General features: G+C 42.1%; 1 long non-coding RNA gene across 1 annotated transcript in view; it reads left to right on the top strand.

The window, feature by feature from the left end:
* The first annotated feature begins 11,135 nt into the window (after positions 1 to 11,135).
* The window catches only part of LOC143837876 (uncharacterized), a 106,477-nt gene continuing 104,703 nt past the window's right edge, over positions 11,136 to 12,909 (top strand). The window contains exon 1 of the long non-coding RNA XR_013231132.1: positions 11,136 to 11,244. This is a non-coding gene — a long non-coding RNA (uncharacterized LOC143837876). The remainder of the gene's footprint in view (positions 11,245 to 12,909) is intronic.

Below are 12,909 nucleotides of genomic sequence, written 5' to 3'. Positions count from 1 at the left end.
TGGCTGTGGGAAGCAAATTTCTAATAGAATTAAACAGCTATATTTAGCATTTTGCCTCATGATCAACTAGTTGATGAGCAGAGACAAGATAATTGAAGCACACCTGTAACACAGAGAACACTTCCTATACAAATCAGTAAGCATCCTAAATCAATCCTACAATAAAATAACTTGGCTTACTGTATTCAATAAGTGATCAGAATAATAAAAAAATATCTGTTGAAAATCCCAACTCATAATTTGCAACAAAAAGCATTAGGGCTCGATGATAAAAGAAGCCTTCTCTCAAAAGGCATGCTAATTGACTAGAGGTTGTAGCAAACATATTTTTAACCACATCTTGATAGGATATTTCCATGTAATTGATTGTAGGGGGCAAAACCCAATTTCTAATCTAATTACCGAATTGGAGACATAATTGAGAATTCTCAATATGCTTAGGAAAAATCTTGTTTGCAGTCTCTCAAGAATGTTAAAAATTACATGCTGCTATAATAGTGCCCTATACAATATTGCAGGTAATCATTTAAGAATTACATAATTTGAACAGCACTGAAAAGAGCTACCTATCTTTTGTTAAACAAATTTCCTCAAGGAATTAGACAAAAGCAGAAAGCGGTTATGACAGTGTGCTGGATGTTCCCCATATGCACCCAATAGGAAGAGGGTACTCCCATCCTCAGGGCCAATCACCAGTCTTCCTTCCCCTTCTCCCCCTCCTTCCTGTGGCTTCTGGCCACTTACCGGGCTGGGCGAAGAATCAACTGTAGCAAGACACTGAAGTTAAGCCAGGACAATGGTGAAGGACTGGCCTCAGCAGCCTGGTTTGTCCATCTGGCCCACTCCAGTCCCCACACATCCTCATGCCCACTGGAGAGTGGGTGGAGGAGTGTTGGCCATGCTTGCTGATGCTGCAGGTGGAGGGCAAGTCCTAGCAGTCCTACATACCAGCTGGGTTGCTCCTGGCCCCCCATTGCCTTCCATCTGACAGACCGCTGGGGGAGGAAGGCTGGCCATATTCAGTCATGCCAGACCAGTTCCAGTGGCACTGCTCACCAGCTGGGCAGATATGGTCCCACCACTGCCTTCTAGGCTAGCACCTGTTGCCTTCCTGGGTGCAACAGGTTTAGCCTCTAGTCGAAGTATAATCTTCATTGTGTGGCTGAATATGAGCTGTGTCAGTCACTTTGTGGCTGGCTGTACTTCCTGCAGCAGCCATTTAACGCCTGCACCCACCACACTGTGTCCATAGGTTCCCACAGGGTCAAAAAGGTTGGAACCCCCTTGTTCTGTACATTTCTAATAACAAAATAAAAGTTGATTGTACTCTGGACTCCCTGCCAACAGGCTCCATCCCATGCAAACCTGCAGCTGTGACAAAATAGTAACCATGAAACTTACAACTCAAACCCTGCAGAAGGTTGTATCTATATAACAGAGGGTGGGTGGGAGGGAAGCTGCTCCTGTGGCGTCTAAGGCGAAGAAGCCAGGACCCATGCAAGTGGCCCCCTTTAAGCCATAAATGAGGGAAAAATAGCATTATATGGATTCTCACTTTCCCCCTTTTGGAAGTAAAGAAGTAAAATCAGTGTATTTGTTGGGGGAACTGGGGAACAGCATGTGGCAGATGTATTCTTCACAGTTACCCTGGAGGTAGCCACATTTATACTATTATCTATATCATATCAGGAAAAGATTTGTCTCTGATGCAACCCAGAGTTGAAGATATTTGTTGTACAACTGTACAAATGTATGTTTTTAAATCTGTATTTAAAAATCTTTTTATATTACATTTTAATATTTTTACTCTGAATTATTATTGTTAGCACACTTGTTTTAATTGTTTTACTTTTGATGTTATGGTTGTTATGGCATAAGGCTACAATAATAAACTACTTTATTTTACTTACTGGCATGTGGCAAGAATCCCTCCTACTACACTCAGGGTCTGACTAAAGTGACCAGAGTTGGTGGGAGATAAGGCAGGATGCACCACCGCCGCTGTGGTAGCGGCGGCGCCCCCTCCCTTTCCTCCCTCCCTCCCCATTTCACCATCACCTCCCAAGCTCAGTGCTGGCAGTACGGAGGCGCCCCCTCCCTTCCCTTCCCTCCCTCCCCGGCTCACCATCGCCTCCTGAGCGCAGCAGCGGCACAGCAGTGCCCTCCCTTCCCTCCCCGGCTCACTGAAGCCTTCCGAGCCAGGCGGCGGCAGTGGTGGTGTGGCAGTGCCCTCCTTTCCTTCCCTCCCTCCCCGGCTCACCAACGCCTCCTGAGCGTGGTGGTAGTGGCGGGGTGGCGCCCCCTCCCTCCCTTCCCCTCTTCCCCGGCTCACCGTCACCTCCCGAGTACGGCGGTGGGACATTCCACCAATGGTTAGGGACGCGGGACTTTTGGCAAAAAGTCTGGACCATCCCTCAGTTTTCGTGACACATGATCACTATAGGTCTGATCCATATCTCCTAAGGGTGTCTTTTGTTACTTATATGAACTGATACTATATCCCCAAGTCAATGTAGTTTGGGCCTAAGTGGGCACAATCTGATGAAAATAAAATAAAATAACTTTTTTCTCTTGTTTTCAACAAAACACAATAAAATAAAAATGGGGGACTCTACTGCCAATTAAAAATCCAGCCAAGAAATTTGCAGTTCTTTTTCCTTATTGAACACACTCTGTATTACAAAATCTGTGATTTCTTCTGTGATAGCAAACCAAACCACAAGAAGGAGTAGCTAACATTACAATAAAGCCTATCAATAACATTTTGTTTTCTATATTGTCAGAATTCAAAATGCACAATGCAACATCCCCTGGAATGAGGAATACTCTTGGCAGGTGCTTGGATATCGTGTCAACAGAATCATAATGCTTTAACTGGTTTTAATTGTTTTAATTAATATTGCAACTGTGTTAAAATTTTAATTTTCTATGTAATCACTATTGTATTGTTATCCATCCTGAGCTGGCTTGCCAGGAGGGGTAGGATATGAATGAATGAATGAATGAATGAATGAATGAATGAATGAATGAATGAATGATCTGGTAATACTTTGGACCTCCCCTGTAACTTTACTGTATGTACAGAAGACTTCAGAGGGTTAAGATCTCTTTTATGTATTTGCAGCTACAAAACAAAATGAATTACCAGCATCTACTACTGATATAATACCCACATGGGATTGGTAAGTGGGGAAAAATGACCATCTGTCATAGATTATTTTATGGTTAACCTCTGCTTCATAACACAGGCCCACCTCAAGTCTCTCATAGTAATGTGGGATGGTTTTCATGTTTTTTTTCACACCCTCTGGGCATCAGCATGATTTGGAAACCTAATAAAGTAAGTTAGCAAAGAACAAAAATGTGCCTAGGATTTGTATTACTACCCTACTGGGAACCCAAGTGGTGCTATCCTTTAACCATATGTCTTCTAAATCTTCATTTCTTGCCACAAAAATCAATGCAGTTTTTTTCCCAAGTGGAAACTTCTCCTAAACAAGAAATGCTGCAAATAATAGTCATATGCCACTGAAGGGTTTCCTGGCTGAAGACATCTGTACTTTTCATCATAAAGATAATTTTTTATTACTTCAAGTAACCTACCTTTTCCACACAGGAGGTGGGAAGAGTGTTGTAGGCTCCCCTCAGCCCTGTGAACAACCATGCTGTAAAATGTTGTGTGGTCTATAGCTAATCATAGAACATAAAACTAAATTCTTATGGTACAATTGTTCCTATTTACCAGGAATGGTTCTTGTTTTCTGAAACCTGTAACAAGAACTATCCCTATTTTTTATTTCACTTTTTGTCTTTTAGCAATACCTTGCTAAAACATAGTTACTATGAGTTACTAGAGGAGCAAGACTCAACATGGAGGGTCAGATTAGGATCTGAGTGACCTGGGTACAACTCCTCACTCTGCCATGAAACTTTTAATAAATCACCCTCCCAAAACACCCCATGTTATTAAAACAATAACAAAACAGAATTACAGTAAATATAAAACAGTAAAACATCATTTAAAAAGTTAGGAAAATCGCTAAGGAATGCCAAATGAAACAGAAATCTTCACTCAATAGAAAAGGACAGATGAATCTTGCAGGGGAGAGCATTCCCAGAGTATTGATGTTATGATCAAAAAGGAATGTCTCAAGTTGCCACCATAGTGTAAGGTGACCTGATTGTCCCACTTTTGGAGGGACATCTGGGGGTACCTGGCAAATTGTATTTATGTTGAAATTAAAAAATATATATTACAATACTATTTTTGCGTTCTGTGCATTCTATGAAACTTTTTGTTGCTCCATATAGACCACATTTTTAATCAAGAACCCCCCCCCCCCCGGTCAATGGTGTCTCGCTTTACCAATGTTAAAATTGGGTACCTTACCATAGTGGTCAACCAGATTCATAAGGGAGTAGGTAGTCCTTTGGTATGTCGGTTCCCAAACTATAGTTGGATTTGGAGGTTGACAGCAGAACATTGAATTGTACTCAGAAGCAAATTAGGAGCAAGTGTAAATGGACCAAGATTGGAGTAATACAGTCCCTACATGTTATATGTTAATATTATTTCTGTTCACTGTAATTACCTGCTGTGGGGTGTGTTCGTGGAATCTACATAGCCATTTTTTTTTACCAGCTAGCAATGAGCAATGTTTGGTGATGAATGAGTAATCCAACAGAGGCAATATTAATTTAAATATAAAAAGGGTCTTCCAGACGCTAATCCTGTGGAATAATTTAGCCTTTAAGAGATGAGTCCATGACCCATACAAGAGACCTTCCAGCTGGGTGCTGATTCTTGACCTATGACCCTCCAGCTGGGATTCTTCTATGAAATAAAAGAGATTTTTCTTACACTTGATCAGTCAGATAACTGTGGCATTGTGGTGAATCTAACCATTCACAAGTTATACAATAGATGTTTAAATGCAAACCATCTTAAAATGGTCTCTGGGGTCCAATAAACAGAGCTGCAGTTTTATCAAGGGGAACACAATGCACATTTGCTAATGTTTATGTTACCCCCCCCCCCCAGCAGACAGGTCATTTGAAAAATTCTGCAAAAAAATGAGTGACAGGAAAGAAACTTGTTTGGAATACAGCAGTATAAGATGAAAATTTATCTTAAATTTCATTTTCTAAGGCCTAATTAATATATTACCAAAAGACGTTTTGTTATAGCTACATCTGAGGTTTGGAATGGTAAAATAATGTAATCTCCAAAATCCAAATGAGGAGTGTGGAATAGAAAAATGTTAAATAAATAAATAACTGTGTTGCATGTATTCGAGGACCTATGATGCCAGGATGTAACCCTCCCATTTAATCAGCCCCTCCCAGTGATTTTGCTGTTTCATATATTTCATATTGGAAACATGAAACATTGGATAGAATAAGGATGCCCAACCTTGTTGAGCCTATGGACACTTTTGGTAGTAGGCACCATCATAAAATGGCCACCACTGTGATTAGGGAAAGTGTGACGATGACCACAAAATGAAATGTGTTGAAAATTGATCAAGAATGGAAAGGGAAGATTTAAATATATACAATTATTTTATTAATTGTTTGGGTATTCATCTACTTTGTAATTTTTAAACTTCCTTTAAATTTTTTTGTCAATGTTAGTGTGGGCTAATAAGGGAAAACTATAAAAAGTACCAAGAAAACCTTCTGCATTATTTGTTTGAGAGGGATGGAAATTTTAGTTAGATGTATGTTTGGCCTTGCAGCTGAATCGCTCAGGATGGTGGCACGTGCCACTGAGTATAGTGGCTGGAACATGGTCCATTGAATTTGGGTGTGATCTTCGTAATGGACAACAACAAAAGAGTGAGGCGTAAGAGAGGGCAAAGACCAGAATTTTGAACAGATGGTAGACAGGGACCCATTGGCCTCTTGAAAGCCAGAGAGTGCAGAGAAATGGCAGATAGTAATTAGCAGGAGATGCTTTTTTAAAAAAAGGATCTATGATCTCTCAGAACATCTGCTGAAAAAGAATAAAAGAGAACCCCTGACTCTGAGTCTTAATGAGCATTGTAAAAAGATACAGTTTAGTGAATCAGCAAGCACTGAAGTATACTGAATTAGAGTGTTTTTATTATTATTTATTTGATTTTGTTTTAGGATGGGTTGTGTAAAGTATTGAACCCATAAATGAAGATGAGTAATGAAAACACCAGCTGTCTTAGTACTAAACTGACAAGAGTGTGTTTGTGGGTATACACATAGGTACAACACTATCCTAAACTTTTGTGCTTTCCCATGGTGTTTTTAATGTGTATATGGGTATTTTCATATATAGGACTGGGAAATTATGTCACAGTTTTGGAAAGAACAAGGGTGGTAAAACTTTGCATAACACTGAAAAGCATATTGCTGTAGTCTAGATATGTACATTCAGAAATATGAATGTATATATTAAAAAACCTTTATTGTTTTTTTTCCTGTCTGGATGGTATCTAGGATCTTCTAGGATACTGGGAAGTTTATCCCCCCCCCCCCCAAAAAAAAATCCTGAAAATATTTGAGAGTATCTGGGAATATATTTTAAGGCTCCAAGGACTGTTTTCTTCCCCTTTAATTTTACTGTGTCTCTGTGTGTCCCTACTCCCCAATCTGTGCTCTGAGTACAGCATTTACTCCTGAATTCTTGGGATAGGGTTATTAGCTGTGGGTTGGGAAATATTTGGAGACTTTGGGGGACTATATGGGATTTGGTGTGTGGAGGGACCTCAGTGGAGTATAGTTCTATGGAGTCCACTCTCCAAAGCAACCATTTTCTACAGGGGAACTGGTCTTTTTGGTCTGCAGATAAGCTATAATGCCAAGTCCTACCTGGTCTGCAGATAAGCTATAATGCCAAGTCCTCCCAAGTCCTTCCTGGGAACTGGCATCCCTATCTTGGGGGGATTTGATTCATTTGCTGTGCTTTTGTAGTAAAATTGATAGGATTGCCTGCTGGGAACAATGAGAGAGGCTTGAAGGCTCATTGGATATAATGGGAGCCAGGAATGCCAACTGACATGCATGGGCTCCATCAAAATACAACACAAAAGATGTTGCAATGAAATGTGGAATGCATTTTGGATGACAGTCTCTGGGCCCATACTGACTGCTCTGGAACTGGAATAATGGCACAGCAGAAGTGCTCTGGGCCTGGAGTGACAGCCCTCAGAGTGGAATTATGGCCCCTAAAAATAGTAGAAGTCTTCTGAGTAGGGGAACTCTGGGCAGGAAAAGTTGCCTGTATGAGCAGTGCATGTTTGTTAAGAAGCTACCAATTGCTGTTGCTAGAGTGTGCTGCTGAATAAAGAGTGTTATTCCTTCCCTAGATACCAGACAGGTCTGGGGTTCTGATGGAGGGTTTGCTTCCCAAATCCCTTTTATCTGGCCAAATTTTGGATTCTGGTATACCTGCTCTTGTTTTAGAAGTTTAAAGATGTGTTAGGAATGCTTCCTTGATGTTTTAGTTCAAAAATCTTTACTGTGTGTGTGAGTCATTCATTGCAGCATTGAGTTTCATCTATTGAAGTTTTCACCTTAACCGTTGCTTTATGACTGTGCATGTACACCAGCACACTTTTTAAAAAGGCCACCTTGCAGTGATTGCAGACAAAGTTGCATCAACATTCATTTTGTAAAATGTATTATCAATATTTAGGCCGCGGCTCCTCCTTGTTCACCTCCCTGGCTGCTGCCTCAGAGGCTGCCCTACCACACTGCTGCTGGCTCACCTTTGGTGCTCTCCAGCGACTGCCATGGCTGGGGCTCCCCCTTGGTGTGGCACTGCACAGCTGCTGCTGGCAGCGCCCCCCAGCGGGTGGCAGGAAGTCAGGGGCGCCGGCAGGAAAGCAAGTGGAGCAGGGGCTCATGCGGCGGCGTCCCTCGGCAAAAGACTCCCCCCCCGGGCCTCAGTAAAATTGTCAAGCATTGACTGGTCCCCGGTCATAAAAAGGTTGGGGGCCACTGCATAAGAATATAGGATATACCCAGCTGCAAATCTCTATTAAATTATTAAGATCATGGGATGAATTTAAGCCACTTTCTTCACCTCATAATGCAATCTTCCCTAAAACTTTTTGTTGATTAGCTGGGTTGCAATTCCAACAATAAAGACATGACTCACTTTTTGGCATTAATATGGCTGCAGCCATTTATTATGCCACCCCCCCCCAAAAGGGTTGGCCCAGCACAGTGAGGAGCCTCACCCATTAGCCATTTGGCTGCTTAACCTGAGGGTCCTTGGATGCCATGAGACCCACTTAATCCCAGCTAGGAGAGCAGGTCCTCTGCATCCGGAATCCTTCACCAGGGATGCGACCATATCAGGGCCCACCAGGTATCCACCTCACTTTGGTACCCCTTAGGTTGCTTGGCTATGAGCCCCTAGGCTCCAAGCTGGTAGGCTATGCTCGTATGTCTGCTGGTCTTGTTAAGGAAACCCCCAACCCCCAGGGAGTCCAGTACACAAACTGGATGCCTTGCCAACAGGCTCCTATCATGCCTAAACTGCAGTTGCGACAGATAAACCATAGCCACACATGAACTGGTAACAAATGCGAAACCCAAAACACTGGGTGGGAGGGTGGGAAGCTGTTCGGCTACAAAGGCATGAAAGAGGGTGAGATGAATGCACGTGGTGCCTTATATAGGGACCTGCACCCCACCTGTTATGCATGCTGCTGAGCTGTGTGCATCCCCTCATTTCCCACTCATTGCAGACGTACTGGCTACCACCCACGTCATCAAAGGTGTCTGTGGTAAGTCTCAGCCACTAATTATAAGAATTAATGGAAGAGTAAGAACTCATGGATGAGCTTTGTGTTGGCAGGAAAGGATAAAAAAGTGATAATATATGTTCATGTCACTTTAACATTATTTAATAGTTATTAGCATTTAAATTAAGAGGGCCATTCCGCACTAGGATCTATGTAGCAAATTGGTTGTGGACCAAAAAAACGGCATTTTAAATAGTGGAATTATGCATACCTGCCTTTGTAGTGGAATCCAGTTGTGTTTCTATTGTTTCCCACAGGTTTCCAGTCTCGGCAAAAATTGCTAGCCAGGAAGCGATATTGCCGAGCTTTGTTCAGCCCCTGGCCGTCAATCAAACGAGCAGCCAATGGGCGGCCGTTATCATGCTCCCAAAAAGCCCCTTTCCCTTTAAGGAAGGTTTTAAAAAAAAAAGAACACACGTTGCAACGAATCTGCGTTGATTCGTTGCAAGGGAGAGACCCATCTAGCTAGCAGGTGGTGTTTGAGCTGCTGTTTCATCGTTGCCACGTTCCCCCCCCTCCACGGGTGCGGTTTTCGGCCGAAAATAGAGTGAAAAATAAAGGGAAAATAAAGCAGCAAATGGGGCTGTGTGTTGCTTGGTGCTTGGTGACTTTAAACAGCTCTGGGGAGGGACTGCAGCCGGGGAAGTCTCACTGGGTAAACGAAGGCTCGCAGGTGAGTTGATCTCCGCTTGCTCCGAGAAAAAAAATGGCGATCACTTCGCCGGAAGATCAGAGGAGAGAGCCAGAGGGAGAGACTTTGCAGAAACCGCAACAATGGTAATGCACAGAACTTTCCCGCTAGTGTTGCAGATTGGTTGCAAGAGTGTAGCGCTTTCCGGAGGGTGAATCCACTTTTTGGGATTTCCCTGAAAGCGCTACAATGAAGCGCTTTTTGTGGATTGGTTTCAGGAGTATTGCAGATTGTCAACGATGTTGTGCATAACAGCAAATCAGTAGCGATTTCAATTTGCAAACATTGTGCAATTTTGAATGAGTGCGGAATGGCTGAGAGATTCTTCCAAGTGAAATGAAGTCCTGCTTGCACCCAGGGGCAGGCAGGAAGTCACCCAGACACCATTAAGCAGACAGGTGGAACAATCAAGATAGGCTGAGATAGCAAACTCTATTTGAGTTGTTAATCCCAGAGATGAATTTGGGCAATTTATAGGTCTTTGTGCCTGCAGCTGTAGCAGTGCCCTTGATTCTTGTAAAGCCCCACAGTGAAGCCTGGTCTTCTAATGTAGAAGTAAGAATCTGCGAGGGCCACAAATGCCCTATGCAATATAATAGAAGAAGAAGAGCTGGATTTTTGTACTCTGCTTTCTGCTGCCTGAAGGAGTCTCTAAGTGACTTACAATTGCTTACCTTTTCTCTCCCCACAATAGATGTAAGGAGGTAGGTGAGGCTGAGACAGCTCTGAAAGAAAGTTGAACTTCTGTCTGGGCTTTCTGTCTTCTCAGCTCTTGGGGTTCTGGAGGTGACTGTGGGATCTTAGATACTAGACAGTGGGTTCCTTGGAACTCCCAGTATCTAGCTCTGGTTTATGGGTCACTGGTCTTCTGGTCCAGCAGCTGCAGCTGGCTTTGTATCTGCTGAGGGGCTTGTAAGTGAAATAGCCCAGAAACCTCCGGGTCTTCCAGAGTTTAGACCTCCATGGGGTCAGCCATCATGGCATCCTCTCAGGAGGACTCATCAGACCAAATCCTGACACTAGAATTCAGGAGCTATGGAACACCAGATGACATTAACTTCTGGTATAATAATGGAATGAAATATGGAATGAAATAAAAGAAGATTGATCCATTTGTCAAGCAGCACAAACAATGCTTTTGCTTAATGGAGAACAATCATGACTGAATTGGTCTGTCCACTCTCTAGCTATGATATATTTCTGACTGAGTTTTCCTTCTCACCTTCCTGTTTTTCCCTTTGTAAATGCAATATGTAGCACAATTGAGAGACACTCCTTCAGGAAACATAATGAAAATAACATGCCTCTGACCAAAAGATGACTTTCACACTCTCATCTACAACCACACCTGTCTTTCCTTTGACAAGTTTTTCCTTTCCCCTTAAAACTCTTCTTAAACAGCACTCAGTTTCACTGGAAGAATAGAAATGATTTCTCTCTCAATCAGAGGGAATAGACTCGGGTGGCCTGCAGCCACCCTGCTTGCTCCAAAGTGTGTCCTTTTTTTCATTTGTAAGTGTGGAATGTTTTTGCTCTGAGAAATGGCTCTTTCACTTTAATGAACACAGGCAAATCAAGGCTCGGTGTACGCACAAGGTAGCACTTGTTCAAGCACGATTCCCTGGAGATGCTTAAAGGAGACTGAGAGTGGAGGAACTCCTCCAGCGAGGCTCCAGCATATAAGGCAGGGGAAACATGATTTATACAACATCCCTGTGTTGAATAACGAAAACAAATTGATTTTATCCTTCTTTTAACATTTTGAAAGTGAGTGTAATTTCTCTCTTATATTTTTTAAAAGAAGAAATATTAGACTTTCATACTGGAAAATATAAATTGTTTAGAAGATTTACATATTGGGGGAGGGAATAAGGATTCTGAGAAATAACATGGGGGGGGGGGGAAGATCTGCAATACGAAGAGGGAATTGGTGGAAATTAATCTGGATCCAATCCCCTGCATGAAAAATCCAGTGTGCAATTTGGGCTGGTGCAATGAAGCAACTAGCCATGCCTTTCATTTTAATGTCTTTGGGATCGCTGAGGTTGTGGGGTCTGTGTAGGTTAATGCCACAAAAGTCTGAAAGTGTTTTGTTGAGGAGGAGAAAGGGGGAAAAATGATTGATGGATGAGATGGGAAGGGTAATTTAATCCTTTGCTTTCCACATTGCAGCTCTCTGACCCAGGTAGTAAACCATTCCCATTCTGCTCATGTTGGATAATGCACTTTCAATGCATTTTAGAAGTAGATTTTCCTGTTCTGCACAAGGAAATCCACCTGCAAAAACACATTGAAATTGCATTATCCCACATGTGTGATCTCTGGAGTGTCTGGACTAGAGACCTGTTTTGTGGACCTGTCATTTATTATTAAGGAGGAAGTTCCAGCTGAATATAGAGACAAGAAATACAAATCAGTATCTCAGAGATAATGATATGTTGGAGGGAGCCAGATTGGTGGAATAGTGAAAAGGTTGGATTCAGGTTAGACTCTAGGAGACCTTGGGCCAGTCTCTCTCTCTCTCTCTCTCTCTCTCTCTCTCTCTCTCTCTCTCTCTCTCTCTCTCTCTCCCCCCTCTCTTAACTTAACCTATCTTCTAATGATTGACATGAGGATAAAACAGAGAAGGAGTAAATGGTATGTACCGCTCTAAACAAACTAAACAAAGAAGAAGAAATTGTTGAAGGCTGTCTTAAGATCTTTGGGATGCAGGACCACCTCAGGTTAACATCAATAACAAATCCCAATTTGTACATGAATCCCAATTTGTCTCATTGCTTCCTTTCCCAGAAGGTCAAGGAACTATAGTATGCATTTTGTGTATTCAGACATCACTACAAATCACAATTAGTGAATCCATGATTAACAAATCCTAGTTTAAAGTCCCAGTTTGGTAATAGCCAGAAAATCCTTGCTTACTAGACCTTCTGTATAATCACAGATTGATCAAACCATTTGTAAACCATGGTTGATCACGGTATCAGAGTGCAGACATATCAAGCCACTTAAGTTGGAGGATGACTCTTTTAAGTGTGATCACATCTCAGATGGTAGCTTGCATTCACACAATTCAAGATGCTGTTAAGCAATTCTAATGCTAAGCAGATATAAATATCTTCTCCTACTTTCAATCTTTATTCCTTGCAGCCCTGTATTTTTGTTGGCAAAGAAGGTGGTAGACTTGCCACAGTGGGCAATGAATGATTTCATTTCTGAGCATCAGGGATCTGGATGCAGCAGTCTGTCAACACCTACAATAATGTCTACAGATTGTGCTTTGCAGATATAGTAGTTGCAAAGTGGGGAACTATACATGCTGACACCACTAAACCAGTATTCTTAAAAAATAAACAACTACTTGACATCTGTTCACATCTATTCCCATTGTCACACTAATGATGCACTTTTAAATTTATATTTCTTCATCTCTTC

Source organism: Paroedura picta, chromosome 5 (assembly GCF_049243985.1).
Source record: "Paroedura picta isolate Pp20150507F chromosome 5, Ppicta_v3.0, whole genome shotgun sequence".
Lineage (NCBI taxonomy): Eukaryota > Metazoa > Chordata > Lepidosauria > Squamata > Gekkonidae > Paroedura > Paroedura picta.
The sequence above is the reverse complement of the archived record's forward strand: the minus strand, read 5'-3'. Positions and strand labels throughout refer to the sequence as shown.